The sequence below is a fragment of the Salmo salar genome, unplaced genomic scaffold (genome assembly GCF_965601325.2).
Source record: "Salmo salar unplaced genomic scaffold, fSalSal1 ptg000293l, whole genome shotgun sequence".
In the NCBI taxonomy this organism is placed as follows: Eukaryota; Metazoa; Chordata; class Actinopteri; order Salmoniformes; family Salmonidae; genus Salmo; species Salmo salar.
Window position 1 is genome coordinate 1,925,001 of NW_027675346.1, and position 17,500 is coordinate 1,942,500.

The following is a 17,500-nucleotide window of genomic DNA, read 5'->3' on the forward strand; positions in this document are numbered from 1 at the left end:
TTTTGTCCACGAGGGTGTGCTCTTGCACTATTTCATCAGCAACACTGCCTTGTAGTAAGCATTTAATGATGAATTGACTAAATGTCTGTTTTATCAGACTCACTTTGACTATATATGTTGTAGCAAGAGATTGTTTCTCGCTTACGGCCATACCAGCCTGGGTATGCCCGATCTCGTCTGATCCCGGAAGCTAAGCAGGGTCGTGCCTGGTTAGTACTTGGATGGGAGACCGCCTGGGAATACCAGGTGCTGTAAGCATTTTGTCCACGAGGGTGTGCTCTTGCACTATTTCATCAGCAACACTGCCTTGTAGTAAGCATTTAATGATGAATTGACTAAATGTCTGTTTTATCAGACTCACTTTGACTATATATGTTGTAGCAAGAGATTGTTTCTCGCTTACGGCCATACCAGCCTGGGTACGCCCGATCTCGTCTGATCTCGGAAGCTAAGCAGGGTCGTGCCTGGTTAGTACTTGGATGGGAGACCGCCTGGGAATACCAGGTGCTGTAAGCATTTTGTCCACGAGGGTGTGCTCTTGCACTATTTCATCAGCAACACTGCCTTGTAGTAAGCATTTAATGATGAATTGACTAAATGCAGCTTCCTGCCTTTTTAATAGGATCAAATTTCCTTGTGTTTTCAATTAGCATCTGCCTTGTATTTATAAGACAAACAAGAATATTGTTGCTGAATGCAGCTTGTGTGTGCTTTGTGCTCCTTTGCCCTGTTCAAATGATGAAAGGAAATAAAGTTTGTATTTTATCCAACTACCTGTGCTAAAAAGTGATGGGAAGAGTGTTTGTAATTTCTTCTACTTTTTCAGTGACACAAAGTTCAAGCTGCTTATCTAATTGGTGAAAATGCAATGTCTGTTTATCACACTCACTTTGAATATATATGTTGTAGCAAGAGATTGTTTCTCGCTTACGGCCATACCATCCTGGGTACGCCCGATCTCGTCTGATCTCGGAAGCTAAGCAGGGTCGGGCCTGGTTAGTACTTGGATGGGAGACCGCCTGGGAATACCAGGTGCTGTAAGCATTTTGTCCACGAGGGTGTGCTCTTGCACTATTTCATCAGCAACACTGCCTTGTAGTAAGCATTTAATGATGAATTGACTAAATGCAGCTTCCTGCCTTTTTAATAGGATCAAATTTCCTTGTGTTTTCAATTAGCATCTGCCTTGTATTTATAAGACAAACAAGAATATTGTTGCTGAATGCAGCTTGTGTGTGCTTTGTGCTCCTTTGCCCTGTTCAAATGATGAAAGGAAATAAAGTTGGTATTTTATCCAACTACCTGTGCTAAAAAGTGATGGGAACAGTGTTTGTAATTTCTTCTACTTTTTCAGTGACACAAAGTTCAAGCTGCTTATCTAATTGGTGAAAATGCAATGTCTGTTTATCACACTCACTTTGAATATATATGTTGTAGCAAGAGATTGTGTCTCGCTTACGGCCATACCAGCCTGGGTTCGCCCGATCTCGTCTGATCTCGGAAGCTAAGCAGGGTCGGGCCTGGTTAGTACTTGGATGGGAGACCGCCTGGGAATACCAGGTGCTGTAAGCATTTTGTCCACGAGGGTGTGCTCTTGCACTATTTCATCAGCAACACTGCCTTGTAGTAAGCATTTAATGATGAATTGACTAAATGTCTGTTTTATCAGACTCACTTTGACTATATATGTTGTAGCAAGAGATTGTTTCTAGCTTACGGCCATACCAGCCTGGGTATGCCCGATCTCGTCTGATCTCGGAAGCTAAGCAGGGTCGTGCCTGGTTAGTACTTGGATGGGAGACCGCCTGGGAATACCAGGTGCTGTAAGCATTTTGTCCACGAGGGTGTGCTCTTGCACTATTTCATCAGCAACACTGCCTTGTAGTAAGCATTTAATGATGAATTGACTAAATGTCTGTTTTATCAGACTCACTTTGACTATATATGTTGTAGCAAGAGATTGTTTCTCGCTTACGGCCATACCAGCCTGGGTACGCCCGATCTCGTCTGATCTCGGAAGCTAAGCAGGGTCGTGCCTGGTTAGTACTTGGATGGGAGACCGCCTGGGAATACCAGGTGCTGTAAGCATTTTGTCCACGAGGGTGTGCTCTTGCACTATTTCATCAGCAACACTGCCTTGTAGTAAGCATTTAATGATGAATTGACTAAATGCAGCTTCCTGCCTTTTTAATAGGATCAAATTTCCTTGTGTTTTCAATTAGCATCTGCCTTGTATTTATAAGACAAACAAGAATATTGTTGCTGAATGCAGCTTGTGTGTGCTTTGTGCTCCTTTGCCCTGTTCAAATGATGAAAGGAAATAAAGTTGGTATTTTATCCAACTACCTGTGCTAAAAAGTGATGGGAACAGTGTTTGTAATTTCTTCTACTTTTTCAGTGACACAAAGTTCAAGCTGCTTATCTAATTGGTGAAAATGCAATGTCTGTTTATCACACTCACTTTGAATATATATGTTGTAGCAAGAGATTGTTTCTCGCTTACGGCCATCCCATCCTGGGTACGCCCGATCTCGTCTGATCTCGGAAGCTAAGCAGGGTCGGTCCTGGTTAGTACTTGGATGGGAGACCGCCTGGGAATACCAGGTGCTGTAAGCATTTTGTCCACGAGGGTGTGCTCTTGCACTATTTCATCAGCAACACTGCCTTGTAGTAAGCATTTAATGATGAATTGACTAAATGTCTGTTTTATCAGACTCACTTTGACTATATATGTTGTAGCAAGAGATTGTTTCTCGCTTACGGCCATACCAGCCTGGGTATGCCCGATCTCGTCTGATCTCGGAAGCTAAGCAGGGTCGTGCCTGGTTAGTACTTGGATGGGAGACCGCCTGGGAATACCAGGTGCTGTAAGCATTTTGTCCACGAGGGTGTGCTCTTGCACTATTTCATCAGCAACACTGCCTTGTAGTAAGCATTTAATGATGAATTGACTAAATGTCTGTTTTATCTGACTCACTTTGACTATATATGTTGTAGCAAGAGATTGTTTCTCGCTTACGGCCATATCTGCCTGGGTACGCCCGATCTCGTCTGATCTCGGAAGCTAAGCAGGGTCGGGCCTGGTTAGTACTTGGATGGGAGACCGCCTGGGAATACCAGGTGCTGTAAGCATTTTGTCCACGAGGGTGTGCTCTTGCACTATTTCATCAGCAACACTGCCTTGTAGTAAGCATTTAATGATGAATTGACTAAATGTCTGTTTTATCAGACTCACTTTGACTATATATGTTGTAGCAAGAGATTGTTTCTCGCTTACGGCCATACCAGCCTGGGTACGCCCGATCTCGTCTGATCTCGGAAGCTAAGCAGGGTCGTGCCTGGTTAGTACTTGGATGGGAGACCGCCTGGGAATACCAGGTGCTGTAAGCATTTTGTCCACGAGGGTGTGCTCTTGCACTATTTCATCAGCAACACTGCCTTGTAGTAAGCATTTAATGATGAATTGACTAAATGCAGCTTCCTGCCTTTTTAATAGGATCAAATTTCCTTGTGTTTTCAATTAGCATCTGCCTTGTATTTATAAGACAAACAAGAATATTGTTGCTGAATGCAGCTTGTGTGTGCTTTGTGCTCCTTTGCCCTGTTCAAATGATGAAAGGAAATAAAGTTTGTATTTTATCCAACTACCTGTGCTAAAAAGTGATGGGAAGAGTGTTTGTAATTTCTTCTACTTTTTCAGTGACACAAAGTTCAAGCTGCTTATCTAATTGGTGAAAATGCAATGTCTGTTTATCACACTCACTTTGAATATATATGTTGTAGCAAGAGATTGTTTCTCGCTTACGGCCATACCATCCTGGGTACGCCCGATCTCGTCTGATCTCGGAAGCTAAGCAGGGTCGGGCCTGGTTAGTACTTGGATGGGAGACCGCCTGGGAATACCAGGTGCTGTAAGCATTTTGTCCACGAGGGTGTGCTCTTGCACTATTTCATCAGCAACACTGCCTTGTAGTAAGCATTTAATGATGAATTGACTAAATGCAGCTTCCTGCCTTTTTAATAGGATCAAATTTCCTTGTGTTTTCAATTAGCATCTGCCTTGTATTTATAAGACAAACAAGAATATTGTTGCTGAATGCAGCTTGTGTGTGCTTTGTGCTCCTTTGCCCTGTTCAAATGATGAAAGGAAATAAAGTTGGTATTTTATCCAACTACCTGTGCTAAAAAGTGATGGGAACAGTGTTTGTAATTTCTTCTACTTTTTCAGTGACACAAAGTTCAAGCTGCTTATCTAATTGGTGAAAATGCAATGTCTGTTTATCACACTCACTTTGAATATATATGTTGTAGCAAGAGATTGTGTCTCGCTTACGGCCATACCAGCCTGGGTTCGCCCGATCTCGTCTGATCTCGGAAGCTAAGCAGGGTCGGGCCTGGTTAGTACTTGGATGGGAGACCGCCTGGGAATACCAGGTGCTGTAAGCATTTTGTCCACGAGGGTGTGCTCTTGCACTATTTCATCAGCAACACTGCCTTGTAGTAAGCATTTAATGATGAATTGACTAAATGTCTGTTTTATCAGACTCACTTTGACTATATATGTTGTAGCAAGAGATTGTTTCTCGCTTACGGCCATACCAGCCTGGGTACGCCCGATCTCGTCTGATCTCGGAAGCTAAGCAGGGTCGTGCCTGGTTAGTACTTGGATGGGAGACCGCCTGGGAATACCAGGTGCTGTAAGCATTTTGTCCACGAGGGTGTGCTCTTGCACTATTTCATCAGCAACACTGCCTTGTAGTAAGCATTTAATGATGAATTGACTAAATGTCTGTTTTATCTGACTCACTTTGACTATATATGTTGTAGCAAGAGATTGTTTCTCGCTTACGGCCATATCTGCCTGGGTATGCCCGATCTCGTCTGATCTCGGAAGCTAAGCAGGGTCGGGCCTGGTTAGTACTTGGATGGGAGACCGCCTGGGAATACCAGGTGCTGTAAGCATTTTGTCCACGAGGGTGTGCTCTTGCACTATTTCATCAGCAACACTGCCTTGTAGTAAGCATTTAATGATGAATTGACTAAATGTCTGTTTTATCAGACTCACTTTGACTATATATGTTGTAGCAAGAGATTGTTTCTCGCTTACGGCCATACCAGCCTGGGTACGCCCGATCTCGTCTGATCTCGGAAGCTAAGCAGGGTCGTGCCTGGTTAGTACTTGGATGGGAGACCGCCTGGGAATACCAGGTGCTGTAAGCATTTTGTCCACGAGGGTGTGCTCTTGCACTATTTCATCAGCAACACTGCCTTGTAGTAAGCATTTAATGATGAATTGACTAAATGTCTGTTTTATCTGACTCACTTTGACTATATATGTTGTAGCAAGAGATTGTTTCTCGCTTACGGCCATATCTGCCTGGGTATGCCCGATCTCGTCTGATCTCGGAAGCTAAGCAGGGTCGGGCCTGGTTAGTACTTGGATGGGAGACCGCCTGGGAATACCAGGTGCTGTAAGCATTTTGTCCACGAGGGTGTGCTCTTGCACTATTTCATCAGCAACACTGCCTTGTAGTAAGCATTTAATGATGAATTGACTAAATGTCTGTTTTATCAGACTCACTTTGACTATATATGTTGTAGCAAGAGATTGTTTCTCGCTTACGGCCATACCAGTCTGGGTACGCCCGATCTCGTCTGATCTCGGAAGCTAAGCAGGGTCGTGCCTGGTTAGTACTTGGATGGGAGACCGCCTGGGAATACCAGGTGCTGTAAGCATTTTGTCCACGAGGGTGTGCTCTTGCACTATTTCATCAGCAACACTGCCTTGTAGTAAGCATTTAATGATGAATTGACTAAATGTCTGTTTTATCAGACTCACTTTGACTATATATGTTGTAGCAAGAGATTGTTTCTCGCTTACGGCCATATCAGCCTGGGTACGCCCGATCTCGTCTGATCTCGGAAGCTAAGCAGGGTCGGGCCTGGTTAGTACTTGGATGGGAGACCGCCTGGGAATACCAGGTGCTGTAAGCATTTTGTCCACGAGGGTGTGCTCTTGCACTATTTCATCAGCAACACTGCCTTGTAGTAAGCATTTAATGATGAATTGACTAAATGCAGCTTCCTGCCTTTTTAATAGGATCAAATTTCCTTGTGTTTTCAATTAGCATCTGCCTTGTATTTATAAGACAAACAAGAATATTGTTGCTGAATGCAGCTTGTGTGTGCTTTGTGCTCCTTTGCCCTGTTCAAATGATGAAAGGAAATAAAGTTGGTATTTTATCCAACTACCTGTGCTAAAAAGTGATGGGAACAGTGTTTGTAATTTCTTCTACATTTTCAGTGACACAAAGTTCAAGCTGCTTATCTAATTGGTGAAAATGCAATGTCTGTTTATCACACTCACTTTGAATATATATGTTGTAGCAAGAGATTGTTTCTCGCTTACGGCCATACCAGCCTGGGTACGCCCGATCTCGTCTGATCTCGGAAGCTAAGCAGGGTCGGGCCTGTTTAGTACTTGGATGGGAGACCGCCTGGGAATACCAGGTGCTGTAAGCATTTTGTCCACGAGGGTGTGCTCTTGCACTATTTCATCAGCAACACTGCCTTGTAGTAAGCATTTAATGATGAATTGACTAAATGCAGCTTCCTGCCTTTTTAATAGGATCAAATTTCCTTGTGTTTTCAATTAGCATCTGCCTTGTATTTATAAGACAAACAAGAATATTGTTGCTGAATGCAGCTTGTGTGTGCTTTGTGCTCCTTTGCCCTGTTCAAATGATGAAAGGAAATAAAGTTGGTATTTTATCCAACTACCTGTGCTAAAAAGTGATGGGAACAGTGTTTGTAATTTCTTCTACTTTTTCAGTGACACAAAGTTCAAGCTGCTTATCTAATTGGTGAAAATGCAATGTCTGTTTATCACACTCACTTTGAATATATATGTTGTAGCAAGAGATTGTGTCTCGCTTACGGCCATACCAGCCTGGGTTCGCCCGATCTCGTCTGATCTCGGAAGCTAAGCAGGGTCGGGCCTGGTTAGTACTTGGATGGGAGACCGCCTGGGAATACCAGGTGCTGTAAGCATTTTGTCCACGAGGGTGTGCTCTTGCACTATTTCATCAGCAACACTGCCTTGTAGTAAGCATTTAATGATGAATTGACTAAATGTCTGTTTTATCAGACTCACTTTGACTATATATGTTGTAGCAAGAGATTGTTTCTCGCTTACGGCCATACCAGCCTGGGTACGCCCGATCTCGTCTGATCTCGGAAGCTAAGCAGGGTCGTGCCTGGTTAGTACTTGGATGGGAGACCGCCTGGGAATACCAGGTGCTGTAAGCATTTTGTCCACGAGGGTGTGCTCTTGCACTATTTCATCAGCAACACTGCCTTGTAGTAAGCATTTAATGATGAATTGACTAAATGCAGCTTCCTGCCTTTTTAATAGGATCAAATTTCCTTGTGTTTTCAATTAGCATCTGCCTTGTATTTATAAGACAAACAAGAATATTGTTGCTGAATGCAGCTTGTGTGTGCTTTGTGCTCCTTTGCCCTGTTCAAATGATGAAAGGAAATAAAGTTGGAATTTTATCCAACTACCTGTGCTAAAAAGTGATGGGAACAGTGTTTGTAATTTCTTCTACTTTTTCAGTGACACAAAGTTCAAGCTGCTTATCTAATTGGTGAAAATGCAATGTCTGTTTATCACACTCACTTTGAATATATATGTTGTAGCAAGAGATTGTTTCTTGCTTACGGCCATACCAGCCTGGGTACGCCCGATCTCGTCTGATCTCGGAAGCTAAGCAGGGTCGGGCCTGGTTAGTACTTGGATGGGAGACCGCCTGGGAATACCAGGTGCTGTAAGCATTTTGTCCACGAGGGTGTGCTCTTGCACTATTTCATCAGCAACACTGCCTTGTAGTAAGCATTTAATGATGAATTGACTAAATGTCTGTTTTATCAGACTCACTTTGACTATATATGTTGTAGCAAGAGATTGTTTCTCGCTTACGGCCATACCAGCCTGGGTACGCCCGATCTCGTCTGATCTCGGAAGCTAAGCAGGGTCGTGCCTGGTTAGTACTTGGATGGGAGACCGCCTGGGAATACCAGGTGCTGTAAGCATTTTGTCCACGAGGGTGTGCTCTTGCACTATTTCATCAGCAACACTGCCTTGTAGTAAGCATTTAATGATGAATTGACTAAATGTCTGTTTTATCAGACTCACTTTGACTATATATGTTGTAGCAAGAGATTGTTTCTCGCTTACGGCCATATCAGCCTGGGTACGCCCGATCTCGTCTGATCTCGGAAGGTAAGCAGGGTCGGGCCTGGTTAGTACTTGGATGGGAGACCGCCTGGGAATACCAGGTGCTGTAAGCATTTTGTCCACGAGGGTGTGCTCTTGCACTATTTCATCAGCAACACTGCCTTGTAGTAAGCATTTAATGATGAATTGACTAAATGTCTGTTTTATCAGACTCACTTTGACTATATATGTTGTAGCAAGAGATTGTTTCTCGCTTACGGCCATACCAGCCTGGGTAAGCCCGATCTCGTCTGATCTCGGAAGCTAAGCAGGGTCGTGCCTGGTTAGTACTTGGATGGGAGACCGCCTGGGAATACCAGGTGCTGTAAGCATTTTGTCCACGAGGGTGTGCTCTTGCACTATTTCATCAGCAACACTGCCTTGTAGTAAGCATTTAATGATGAATTGACTAAATGTCTGTTTTATCAGACTCACTTTGACTATATATGTTGTAGCAAGAGATTGTTTCTCGCTTACGGCCATACCAGCCTGGGTACGCCCGATCTCGTCTGATCTCGGAAGCTAAGCAGGGTCGGGCCTGGTTAGTACTTGGATGGGAGACCGCCTGGGAATACCAGGTGCTGTAATCATTTTGTCCACGAGGGTGTGCTCTTGCACTATTTCATCAGCAACACTGCCTTGTAGTAAGCATTTAATGATGAATTGACTAAATGCAGCTTCCTGCCTTTTTAATAGGATCAAATTTCCTTGTGTTTTCAATTAGCATCTGCCTTGTATTTATAAGACAAACAAGAATATTGTTGCTGAATGCAGCTTGTGTGTGCTTTGTGCTCCTTTGCCCTGTTCAAATGATGAAAGGAAATAAAGTTGGTATTTTATCCAACTACCTGTGCTAAAAAGTGATGGGAACAGTGTTTGTAATTTCTTCTACTTTTTCAGTGACACAAAGTTCAAGCTGCTTATCTAATTGGTGAAAATGCAATGTCTGTTTATCACACTCACTTTGAATATATATGTTGTAGCAAGAGATTGTGTCTCGCTTACGGCCATACCAGCCTGGGTTCGCCCGATCTCGTCTGATCTCGGAAGCTAAGCAGGGTCGGGCCTGGTTAGTACTTGGATGGGAGACCGCCTGGGAATACCAGGTGCTGTAAGCATTTTGTCCACGAGGGTGTGCTCTTGCACTATTTCATCAGCAACACTGGCTTGTAGTAAGCATTTAATGATGAATTGACTAAATGTCTGTTTTATCAGACTCACTTTGACTATATATGTTGTAGCAAGAGATTGTTTCTCGCTTACGGCCATACCAGCCTGGGTACGCCCGATCTCGTCTGATCTCGGAAGCTAAGCAGGGTCGTGCCTGGTTAGTACTTGGATGGGAGACCGCCTGGGAATACCAGGTGCTGTAAGCATTTTGTCCACGAGGGTGTGCTCTTGCACTATTTCATCAGCAACACTGCCTTGTAGTAAGCATTTAATGATGAATTGACTAAATGTCTGTTTTATCTGACTCACTTTGACTATATATGTTGTAGCAAGAGATTGTTTCTCGCTTACGGCCATATCTGCCTGGGTACGCCCGATCTCGTCTGATCTCGGAAGCTAAGCAGGGTCGGGCCTGGTTAGTACTTGGATGGGAGACCGCCTGGGAATACCAGGTGCTGTAAGCATTTTGTCCACGAGGGTGTGCTCTTGCACTATTTCATCAGCAACACTGCCTTGTAGTAAGCATTTAATGATGAATTGACTAAATGTCTGTTTTATCAGACTCACTTTGACTATATATGTTGTAGCAAGAGATTGTTTCTCGCTTACGGCCATACCAGCCTGGGTACGCCCGATCTCGTCTGATCTCGGAAGCTAAGCAGGGTCGTGCCTGGTTAGTACTTGGATGGGAGACCGCCTGGGAATACCAGGTGCTGTAAGCATTTTGTCCACGAGGGTGTGCTCTTGCACTATTTCATCAGCAACACTGCCTTGTAGTAAGCATTTAATGATGAATTGACTAAATGCAGCTTCCTGCCTTTTTAATAGGATCAAATTTCCTTGTGTTTTCAATTAGCATCTGCCTTGTATTTATAAGACAAACAAGAATATTGTTGCTGAATGCAGCTTGTGTGTGCTTTGTGCTCCTTTGCCCTGTTCAAATGATGAAAGGAAATAAAGTTGGTATTTTATCCAACTACCTGTGCTAAAAAGTGATGGGAACAGTGTTTGTAATTTCTTCTACTTTTTCAGTGACACAAAGTTCAAGCTGCTTATCTAATTGGTGAAAATGCAATGTCTGTTTATCACACTCACTTTGAATATATATGTTGTAGCAAGAGATTGTTTCTCGCTTACGGCCATACCAGCCTGGGTACGCCCGATCTCGTCTGATCTCGGAAGCTAAGCAGGGTCGGGCCTGGTTAGTACTTGGATGGGAGACCGCCTGGGAATACCAGGTGCTGTAAGCATTTTGTCCACGAGGGTGTGCTCTTGCACTATTTCATCAGCAACACTGCCTTGTAGTAAGCATTTAATGATGAATTGACTAAATGTCTGTTTTATCAGACTCACTTTGACTATATATGTTGTAGCAAGAGATTGTTTCTCGCTTACGGCCATACCAGCCTGGGTACGCCCGATCTCGTCTGATCTCGGAAGCTAAGCAGGGTCGTGCCTGGTTAGTACTTGGATGGGAGACCGCCTGGGAATACCAGGTGCTGTAAGCATTTTGTCCACGAGGGTGTGCTCTTGCACTATTTCATCAGCAACACTGCCTTGTAGTAAGCATTTAATGATGAATTGACTAAATGTCTGTTTTATCTGACTCACTTTAACTATATATGTTGTAGCAAGAGATTGTTTCTCGCTTACGGCCATACCAGCCTGGGTACGCCCGATCTCGTCTGATCTCGGAAGCTAAGCAGGGTCGTGCCTGGTTAGTACTTGGATGGGAGACCGCCTGGGAATACCAGGTGCTGTAAGCATTTTGTCCACGAGGGTGTGCTCTTGCACTATTTCATCAGCAACACTGCCTTGTAGTAAGCATTTAATGATGAATTGACTAAATGTCTGTTTTATCAGACTCACTTTGACTATATATGTTGTAGCAAGAGATTGTTTCTCGCTTACGGCCATATCAGCCTGGGTACGCCCGATCTCGTCTGATCTCGGAAGCTAAGCAGGGTCGGGCCTGGTTAGTACTTGGATGGGAGACCGCCTGGGAATACCAGGTGCTGTAAGCATTTTGTCCACGAGGGTGTGCTCTTGCACTATTTCATCATCAACACTGCCTTGTAGTAAGCATTTAATGATGAATTGACTAAATGCAGCTTCCTGCCTTTTTAATAGGATCAAATTTCCTTGTGTTTTCAATTAGCATCTGCCTTGTATTTATAAGACAAACAAGAATATTGTTGCTGAATGCAGCTTGTGTGTGCTTTGTGCTCCTTTGCCCTGTTCAAATGATGAAAGGAAATAAAGTTGGTATTTTATCCAACTACCTGTGCTAAAAAGTGATGGGAACAGTGTTTGTAATTTCTTCTACTTTTTCAGTGACACAAAGTTCAAGCTGCTTATCTAATTGGTGAAAATGCAATGTCTGTTTATCACACTCACTTTGAATATATATGTTGTAGCAAGAGATTGTGTCTCGCTTACGGCCATACCAGCCTGGGTTCGCCCGATCTCGTCTGATCTCGGAAGCTAAGCAGGGTCGGGCCTGGTTAGTACTTGGATGGGAGACCGCCTGGGAATACCAGGTGCTGTAAGCATTTTGTCCACGAGGGTGTGCTCTTGCACTATTTCATCAGCAACACTGCCTTGTAGTAAGCATTTAATGATGAATTGACTAAATGTCTGTTTTATCAGACTCACTTTGACTATATATGTTGTAGCAAGAGATTGTTTCTCGCTTACGGCCATATCAGCCTGGGTACGCCCGATCTCGTCTGATCTCGGAAGCTAAGCAGGGTCGGGCCTGGTTAGTACTTGGATGGGAGACCGCCTGGGAATACCAGGTGCTGTAAGCATTTTGTCCACGAGGGTGTGCTCTTGCACTATTTCATCAGCAACACTGCCTTGTAGTAAGCATTTAATGATGAATTGACTAAATGCAGCTTCCTGCCTTTTTAATAGGATCAAATTTCCTTGTGTTTTCAATTAGCATCTGCCTTGTATTTATAAGACAAACAAGAATATTGTTGCTGAATGCAGCTTGTGTGTGCTTTGTGCTCCTTTGCCCTGTTCAAATGATGAAAGGAAATAAAGTTGGTATTTTATCCAACTACCTGTGCTAAAAAGTGATGGGAACAGTGTTTGTAATTTCTTCTACTTTTTCAGTGACACAAAGTTCAAGCTGCTTATCTAATTGGTGAAAATGCAATGTCTGTTTATCACACTCACTTTGAATATATATGTTGTAGCAAGAGATTGTTTCTCGCTTACGGCCATACCAGCCTGGGTACGCCCGATCTCGTCTGATCTCGGAAGCTAAGCAGGGTCGGGCCTGTTTAGTACTTGGATGGGAGACCGCCTGGGAATACCAGGTGCTGTAAGCATTTTGTCCACGAGGGTGTGCTCTTGCACTATTTCATCAGCAACACTGCCTTGTAGTAAGCATTTAATGATGAATTGACTAAATGCAGCTTCCTGCCTTTTTAATAGGATCAAATTTCCTTGTGTTTTCAATTAGCATCTGCCTTGTATTTATAAGACAAACAAGAATATTGTTGCTGAATGCAGCTTGTGTGTGCTTTGTGCTCCTTTGCCCTGTTCAAATGATGAAAGGAAATAAAGTTGGTATTTTATCCAACTACCTGTGCTAAAAAGTGATGGGAACAGTGTTTGTAATTTCTTCTACTTTTTCAGTGACACAAAGTTCAAGCTGCTTATCTAATTGGTGAAAATGCAATGTCTGTTTATCACACTCACTTTGAATATATATGTTGTAGCAAGAGATTGTGTCTCGCTTACGGCCATACCAGCCTGGGTTCGCCCGATCTCGTCTGATCTCGGAAGCTAAGCAGGGTCGGGCCTGGTTAGTACTTGGATGGGAGACCGCCTGGGAATACCAGGTGCTGTAAGCATTTTGTCCACGAGGGTGTGCTCTTGCACTATTTCATCAGCAACACTGCCTTGTAGTAAGCATTTAATGATGAATTGACTAAATGTCTGTTTTATCAGACTCACTTTGACTATATATGTTGTAGCAAGAGATTGTTTCTCGCTTACGGCCATACCAGCCTGGGGGCGCTAATCCTTGATTGGAGAAGTGACGACAGGTGCGAGTAATTGACCTGTGAGTGTTTGCTTGAGAGTGTTTGCTCGAGAGCTATTTTCGTTTCTTTTTTGGATTTTGCAATATAATTTATTGTTTTTTTCATTTGGATAGTTTTTAGTTTTGTTTAGTTTTCCCCCCCTGCAGTTTTGCTGCCTGGGGGAGGTTTTTTCGCTTTCATTTTTGATTCACAATGACGGACAACATGGCAACGACAAACGGAACGGACAAAGACAACGAAAATGCGCAACGGAAGGAAAACGAAAAAGGAGGAATGAAATATGGAAAAGAATACACGGTGGCAATTGAGTTGGTGGGAGAAGATAAGGTGACGACGATGGAATTACTACGAGCAATTAAGGAGATGTGTGGAGAGGTGGTGGGATGCCGAATGAAAGGAGATAAGAAATATGAAATTACGATGAGAAACGGAAAAGGTAAAGAACGGCTAATGGACGGTATACGGATAAAGGACAACAAGATACTGGCGAGAGATGTGAATATTAATGAATTGGTGGTGTCTTTTATGAATCTACCGGTATATATAGAAGATAAAGTGATACTGGACAAGTTGAGAAGCTGGGGAGTAACGGCCGTATCGGAGATAAGGAGGAGAGTTTGGCCTGGAACGGAGGTGGTTGACGGAACAAGGTTCTGTAAAGTTAAATTTACGGAAAAAGTCACATCATTGCCATATTCCACAAAAATTGAGACGCTGGAAGGAGCTGAATACTTCAGGGTGATCCATGACAAGCAGGTCAGAGTTTGTCGATTGTGCATACAACCTGGGCACATAGTTAAAGATTGCCCTGAATTCAAGTGTTTCAAGTGCGGCAATCAAGGCCATTATGCGAGAGAGTGTGTCGGAGAGAAGGAAAGGAATGTTTGTGGTAGATGCAGAAAGAGATTGGCGGAATGCAACTGTGGAGAAGTTATGACTGAAGAGGGGAGTCAAGTACTATTCGAGGAAGCAGTTGTATTGTCGGAAGAAGGAGAAGAAGATGGAGGAGATGATGTGGTGGAAGGTGGAGAGACGGAGGAAGGAAGAAGGGAGAAGAAGGAAGACCAGAAGATTAACGAAATTGGGAGCAGCATGGATTCAGAAATAAGAAGATGGAGTTTTCAGGAGGAGGGGGGGAGTGGACTGGGGGGAAACTCGGGGGACTCACAGGTTTTAGGGGAAAGCACAGCACAAACAAGTAACTCGGGGGGTGAAGAAATGGAGAGGGTTTTAAGTTTAATGACAATAACAGAGACGGGTATGAACATGGGGAGCACAACGACGACAATATATGAGACGGAGATGAACGCGGGGAGCACAACAAACATTCCAGAAACGGCGATGAACACGGGGAGCACAACGACGACTACACATGAGACGGAGATGAACATTCCAGAAACGGCGGAGAACACGGGGAGCACAACGAACATTCCAGAATCGGCGATGAACACGGGGAGCACAACGGACGAGGGTGTAAAGAAGAAAAGTTGGCTGGATGAAATGGACTTGGAGGAGATATCGGACTCGGATGATGGGGAAAAGTTTGAAAGAATGAGAGGAGGATACAGGAAGAGGAAAGCAGCGGAGGGGGGGGAGAGAAAGGGTGGAAGAGGAAAGAAACTGGATAAAAGGTAGAGGATAATGAAATTATATTTTATAATTTTATTATTTATTAGTATGGTCACAATAATGTCGATAAATGCGAATGGGTTGAGAACAATAGGAAAATTTAATAGAATAGTACACATAAAGAATTCTGATATTTTATGTATTCAAGAGACGCACTGGGATAATATGTGTGTTTTAGAAGTACAGAAAATATGGAGGGATTTTATTTATGTAAACAATGGTAGGGGGAATTCATGTGGGGTTGCAATTTTAATAAGGAAGGATGTAGTAGAAAATGTGAAGAAGATATATAATGATAATAATGGGCGGATTTTAATTTTAGACTTTGAGTATATGAGTAGGGTTTTTAGGATTATAAATATTTATGCGCCGAATAATGAAATAGAGAGAAGGAATTTATTTTTAGAATTAGCGAAATGGTGCAAGGGAAACTGTATTTTAGTTGGGGATTTTAATGTAAAAATGGATAGACTAGATATGACAAGGGGAGCTATTTTTAGAAGTGATGTATCTAGGGGGGTTTTAAGGAAAATGATGGTTGAAAACAATTTAATTGATATATGGAGGGAGGAGAATCCGAATAAGAGAGAATTTTCTAGAAGGCAGGTGGTTTTAGGGGAATTGAAACAGACACGGATAGATTTGGTTTTAGTAAACGAAGGGTTAAGGAATTTTATGAAGGATATTAAATATATTTTTACAACTTTTAGTGATCATGCTGGGTTAACATTTTCGGTGGGGTTAGATAAGGAAAGGAAAGGGGGGGGAATATGGTGTATGAATGCAGGGTATCTAGGTGATGAGGAATACGGGAAACAACTTAAATCTTTGATAGAACATGAAATGGAGGATAAGCAAAAAGGGAATGATAAGTGCAAGTGGTGGGAAAATGTTAAAGAAAAAATAAAAGTTTTTAGTATTAGATATGCAAGGAAGAAGAGGAGTAGGATGACAAGAGCAGAAAATTATTTAAGAACAAAATTGAATGAAGAAATGAAGAAATGTGATAGTGATCCTGATTATACTATTGAAAAGTTTTTAGATTTAAAAGAAAAATTGAGCAAATGTGAAATAGATAAGTGTAAGGGTGCAATTATAAGAAGTAGGGCAAAATATGTTTTAGAAGGGGAGAAATGTACGTCGTTTTTTCTTGGTTTAGAGAAAACTAAACAGATGAAATCATATATTAGTGAGATTGAAAATGTAAAGGGTGAAGTGGTAATTGATTATGTTGAAATATTAGAAACTGTACAGAATTTTTATAAGGATTTATTTAAGAAAGGGGAGGTGGAGGAGGGGTGTGTAAAAGAGATTTTAAGTAGTGTGGATGTGCAAATTGGTGTTGAAGATAAGCAAATGTGTGATAGGAAGATAACAATGGATGAAGTGAAAGATGCAATTAAGGGTTTACAAATAAATAAAAGTCCTGGAGTAGATGGACTAATTGCAGAGTTTTATAAAATGTATGAAAGTATTTTAGCACCTATTTTATTAGAAGTATATCAATATATGGAAGACAATGATACTGTTTCAGATTCCATGGTGACAGGGCTGATATCGATTTTATATAAAAATAAGGGGAGCAAACTGAAACTAGAAAATTATAGGCCAATTAGTTTATTAAACTCAGATTATAAGATTTTAGCTAAGATACTGGCAAATAGGATGAAGATGGTTTTAAATGATATTATAGCACCTACACAAAATTATAGTGTGCCTGGAAGAGATATAGCAGATACCATAACTACACTTAGAGATGTGATAAATAAAATGAATAGTGACAAGATGGGGGGGATTGTTTTAAGTATAGATTTTAATAAAGCTTTTGACAGGGTGGAACATGATTTTATGTTTAGGGTACTGGAAAAGTATGGGTTTGGAAATGGTATAATAAGATGGATAAAATTATTATATAGAAAGGCTAAAAGTAGGGTTAAATGTAATGGGGTTTTAACAGATTCTTTTATTCTTGAGAGGTCAGTGAGACAGGGGTGCCCTTTATCAGCTTTATTGTTTGTTTTATCGGTAGAACCCTTAGCGGCATACCTTAAAAAAGATCATTTTATAAATTGTGTAGAGACTCCGCAAGGAGGTTTTAGTTTAATTCATCAATATGCAGACGATACCACAATTACAGTCAGAGATGAGGGAAGTGTTAAAAGGGTGATGGAGTGTTTTAAAGTATATGAGAAAGCCTCAGGAGCTAAAGTGAATATGGAAAAGTCAGTAATAATGTATGTTGGGAAGAATAATGAGGGGACTTTTCCTTTTAAGGTGGTAAATGATTATTTTAAGGTGTTAGGTGTGTTTTTAGGGGTGAAGGAACAAGAAGCTAGGGATCTGACATGGAGTGGGGTTATAAATA

The 17,500-nt window shown here is 42.1% G+C and overlaps 37 non-coding genes and 1 pseudogene across 37 annotated transcripts; all 38 read left to right on the top strand.

The window, feature by feature from the left end:
• Nucleotides 1-139: 139 nt before the first annotated feature.
• Nucleotides 140-258, top strand: LOC145870672 (uncharacterized; annotated as a pseudogene).
• A 139-nt stretch (nucleotides 259-397) lies between these two features.
• On the top strand, nucleotides 398-516 carry LOC145869091 (5S ribosomal RNA). Its single transcript, XR_014385087.1, has one exon. It is a non-coding gene; the product is annotated as a 5S ribosomal RNA (ribosomal RNA).
• A 409-nt stretch (nucleotides 517-925) lies between these two features.
• LOC145875147 (5S ribosomal RNA) lies at nucleotides 926-1,044 on the top strand. Its single transcript, XR_014390781.1, has one exon. It is a non-coding gene; the product is annotated as a 5S ribosomal RNA (ribosomal RNA).
• Nucleotides 1,045-1,453: 409 nt separating this feature from the next.
• LOC145875143 (5S ribosomal RNA) lies at nucleotides 1,454-1,572 on the top strand. The gene has a single exon (XR_014390777.1). It is a non-coding gene; the product is annotated as a 5S ribosomal RNA (ribosomal RNA).
• Nucleotides 1,573-1,711: 139 nt separating this feature from the next.
• On the top strand, nucleotides 1,712-1,830 carry LOC145869753 (5S ribosomal RNA). Its single transcript, XR_014385749.1, has one exon. It is a non-coding gene; the product is annotated as a 5S ribosomal RNA (ribosomal RNA).
• Nucleotides 1,831-1,969: 139 nt separating this feature from the next.
• On the top strand, nucleotides 1,970-2,088 carry LOC145869092 (5S ribosomal RNA). The gene has a single exon (XR_014385088.1). It is a non-coding gene; the product is annotated as a 5S ribosomal RNA (ribosomal RNA).
• Nucleotides 2,089-2,497: 409 nt separating this feature from the next.
• LOC145868479 (5S ribosomal RNA) lies at nucleotides 2,498-2,616 on the top strand. The gene has a single exon (XR_014384475.1). It is a non-coding gene; the product is annotated as a 5S ribosomal RNA (ribosomal RNA).
• A 139-nt stretch (nucleotides 2,617-2,755) lies between these two features.
• On the top strand, nucleotides 2,756-2,874 carry LOC145869754 (5S ribosomal RNA). Its single transcript, XR_014385750.1, has one exon. It is a non-coding gene; the product is annotated as a 5S ribosomal RNA (ribosomal RNA).
• Nucleotides 2,875-3,013: 139 nt separating this feature from the next.
• Nucleotides 3,014-3,132, top strand: LOC145868007 (5S ribosomal RNA). The gene has a single exon (XR_014384000.1). It is a non-coding gene; the product is annotated as a 5S ribosomal RNA (ribosomal RNA).
• Nucleotides 3,133-3,271: 139 nt separating this feature from the next.
• Nucleotides 3,272-3,390, top strand: LOC145869093 (5S ribosomal RNA). The gene has a single exon (XR_014385089.1). It is a non-coding gene; the product is annotated as a 5S ribosomal RNA (ribosomal RNA).
• Nucleotides 3,391-3,799: 409 nt separating this feature from the next.
• On the top strand, nucleotides 3,800-3,918 carry LOC145875258 (5S ribosomal RNA). Its single transcript, XR_014390892.1, has one exon. It is a non-coding gene; the product is annotated as a 5S ribosomal RNA (ribosomal RNA).
• A 409-nt stretch (nucleotides 3,919-4,327) lies between these two features.
• Nucleotides 4,328-4,446, top strand: LOC145875144 (5S ribosomal RNA). Its single transcript, XR_014390778.1, has one exon. It is a non-coding gene; the product is annotated as a 5S ribosomal RNA (ribosomal RNA).
• A 139-nt stretch (nucleotides 4,447-4,585) lies between these two features.
• On the top strand, nucleotides 4,586-4,704 carry LOC145869094 (5S ribosomal RNA). Its single transcript, XR_014385090.1, has one exon. It is a non-coding gene; the product is annotated as a 5S ribosomal RNA (ribosomal RNA).
• Nucleotides 4,705-4,843: 139 nt separating this feature from the next.
• LOC145869148 (5S ribosomal RNA) lies at nucleotides 4,844-4,962 on the top strand. The gene has a single exon (XR_014385144.1). It is a non-coding gene; the product is annotated as a 5S ribosomal RNA (ribosomal RNA).
• A 139-nt stretch (nucleotides 4,963-5,101) lies between these two features.
• On the top strand, nucleotides 5,102-5,220 carry LOC145869095 (5S ribosomal RNA). Its single transcript, XR_014385091.1, has one exon. It is a non-coding gene; the product is annotated as a 5S ribosomal RNA (ribosomal RNA).
• A 139-nt stretch (nucleotides 5,221-5,359) lies between these two features.
• Nucleotides 5,360-5,478, top strand: LOC145869149 (5S ribosomal RNA). The gene has a single exon (XR_014385145.1). It is a non-coding gene; the product is annotated as a 5S ribosomal RNA (ribosomal RNA).
• A 139-nt stretch (nucleotides 5,479-5,617) lies between these two features.
• On the top strand, nucleotides 5,618-5,736 carry LOC145869697 (5S ribosomal RNA). The gene has a single exon (XR_014385693.1). It is a non-coding gene; the product is annotated as a 5S ribosomal RNA (ribosomal RNA).
• A 139-nt stretch (nucleotides 5,737-5,875) lies between these two features.
• LOC145867386 (5S ribosomal RNA) lies at nucleotides 5,876-5,994 on the top strand. Its single transcript, XR_014383379.1, has one exon. It is a non-coding gene; the product is annotated as a 5S ribosomal RNA (ribosomal RNA).
• A 409-nt stretch (nucleotides 5,995-6,403) lies between these two features.
• Nucleotides 6,404-6,522, top strand: LOC145875511 (5S ribosomal RNA). Its single transcript, XR_014391147.1, has one exon. It is a non-coding gene; the product is annotated as a 5S ribosomal RNA (ribosomal RNA).
• A 409-nt stretch (nucleotides 6,523-6,931) lies between these two features.
• LOC145875145 (5S ribosomal RNA) lies at nucleotides 6,932-7,050 on the top strand. The gene has a single exon (XR_014390779.1). It is a non-coding gene; the product is annotated as a 5S ribosomal RNA (ribosomal RNA).
• Nucleotides 7,051-7,189: 139 nt separating this feature from the next.
• LOC145869096 (5S ribosomal RNA) lies at nucleotides 7,190-7,308 on the top strand. The gene has a single exon (XR_014385092.1). It is a non-coding gene; the product is annotated as a 5S ribosomal RNA (ribosomal RNA).
• Nucleotides 7,309-7,717: 409 nt separating this feature from the next.
• LOC145873156 (5S ribosomal RNA) lies at nucleotides 7,718-7,836 on the top strand. The gene has a single exon (XR_014388789.1). It is a non-coding gene; the product is annotated as a 5S ribosomal RNA (ribosomal RNA).
• A 139-nt stretch (nucleotides 7,837-7,975) lies between these two features.
• On the top strand, nucleotides 7,976-8,094 carry LOC145869097 (5S ribosomal RNA). Its single transcript, XR_014385093.1, has one exon. It is a non-coding gene; the product is annotated as a 5S ribosomal RNA (ribosomal RNA).
• A 139-nt stretch (nucleotides 8,095-8,233) lies between these two features.
• LOC145868691 (5S ribosomal RNA) lies at nucleotides 8,234-8,352 on the top strand. The gene has a single exon (XR_014384687.1). It is a non-coding gene; the product is annotated as a 5S ribosomal RNA (ribosomal RNA).
• Nucleotides 8,353-8,491: 139 nt separating this feature from the next.
• LOC145870249 (5S ribosomal RNA) lies at nucleotides 8,492-8,610 on the top strand. The gene has a single exon (XR_014386245.1). It is a non-coding gene; the product is annotated as a 5S ribosomal RNA (ribosomal RNA).
• Nucleotides 8,611-8,749: 139 nt separating this feature from the next.
• LOC145875492 (5S ribosomal RNA) lies at nucleotides 8,750-8,868 on the top strand. The gene has a single exon (XR_014391128.1). It is a non-coding gene; the product is annotated as a 5S ribosomal RNA (ribosomal RNA).
• A 409-nt stretch (nucleotides 8,869-9,277) lies between these two features.
• LOC145875146 (5S ribosomal RNA) lies at nucleotides 9,278-9,396 on the top strand. The gene has a single exon (XR_014390780.1). It is a non-coding gene; the product is annotated as a 5S ribosomal RNA (ribosomal RNA).
• A 139-nt stretch (nucleotides 9,397-9,535) lies between these two features.
• Nucleotides 9,536-9,654, top strand: LOC145869099 (5S ribosomal RNA). The gene has a single exon (XR_014385095.1). It is a non-coding gene; the product is annotated as a 5S ribosomal RNA (ribosomal RNA).
• A 139-nt stretch (nucleotides 9,655-9,793) lies between these two features.
• Nucleotides 9,794-9,912, top strand: LOC145868008 (5S ribosomal RNA). The gene has a single exon (XR_014384001.1). It is a non-coding gene; the product is annotated as a 5S ribosomal RNA (ribosomal RNA).
• A 139-nt stretch (nucleotides 9,913-10,051) lies between these two features.
• LOC145869100 (5S ribosomal RNA) lies at nucleotides 10,052-10,170 on the top strand. Its single transcript, XR_014385096.1, has one exon. It is a non-coding gene; the product is annotated as a 5S ribosomal RNA (ribosomal RNA).
• Nucleotides 10,171-10,579: 409 nt separating this feature from the next.
• On the top strand, nucleotides 10,580-10,698 carry LOC145873157 (5S ribosomal RNA). Its single transcript, XR_014388790.1, has one exon. It is a non-coding gene; the product is annotated as a 5S ribosomal RNA (ribosomal RNA).
• Nucleotides 10,699-10,837: 139 nt separating this feature from the next.
• Nucleotides 10,838-10,956, top strand: LOC145869101 (5S ribosomal RNA). The gene has a single exon (XR_014385097.1). It is a non-coding gene; the product is annotated as a 5S ribosomal RNA (ribosomal RNA).
• A 139-nt stretch (nucleotides 10,957-11,095) lies between these two features.
• Nucleotides 11,096-11,214, top strand: LOC123733707 (5S ribosomal RNA). The gene has a single exon (XR_006764070.2). It is a non-coding gene; the product is annotated as a 5S ribosomal RNA (ribosomal RNA).
• A 139-nt stretch (nucleotides 11,215-11,353) lies between these two features.
• On the top strand, nucleotides 11,354-11,472 carry LOC123733779 (5S ribosomal RNA). Its single transcript, XR_006764142.2, has one exon. It is a non-coding gene; the product is annotated as a 5S ribosomal RNA (ribosomal RNA).
• A 409-nt stretch (nucleotides 11,473-11,881) lies between these two features.
• On the top strand, nucleotides 11,882-12,000 carry LOC145875148 (5S ribosomal RNA). The gene has a single exon (XR_014390782.1). It is a non-coding gene; the product is annotated as a 5S ribosomal RNA (ribosomal RNA).
• Nucleotides 12,001-12,139: 139 nt separating this feature from the next.
• LOC123733936 (5S ribosomal RNA) lies at nucleotides 12,140-12,258 on the top strand. The gene has a single exon (XR_006764279.2). It is a non-coding gene; the product is annotated as a 5S ribosomal RNA (ribosomal RNA).
• Nucleotides 12,259-12,667: 409 nt separating this feature from the next.
• On the top strand, nucleotides 12,668-12,786 carry LOC123733825 (5S ribosomal RNA). Its single transcript, XR_006764188.2, has one exon. It is a non-coding gene; the product is annotated as a 5S ribosomal RNA (ribosomal RNA).
• A 409-nt stretch (nucleotides 12,787-13,195) lies between these two features.
• LOC145875149 (5S ribosomal RNA) lies at nucleotides 13,196-13,314 on the top strand. Its single transcript, XR_014390783.1, has one exon. It is a non-coding gene; the product is annotated as a 5S ribosomal RNA (ribosomal RNA).
• The last annotated feature ends 4,186 nt before the right edge of the window (nucleotides 13,315-17,500 follow it).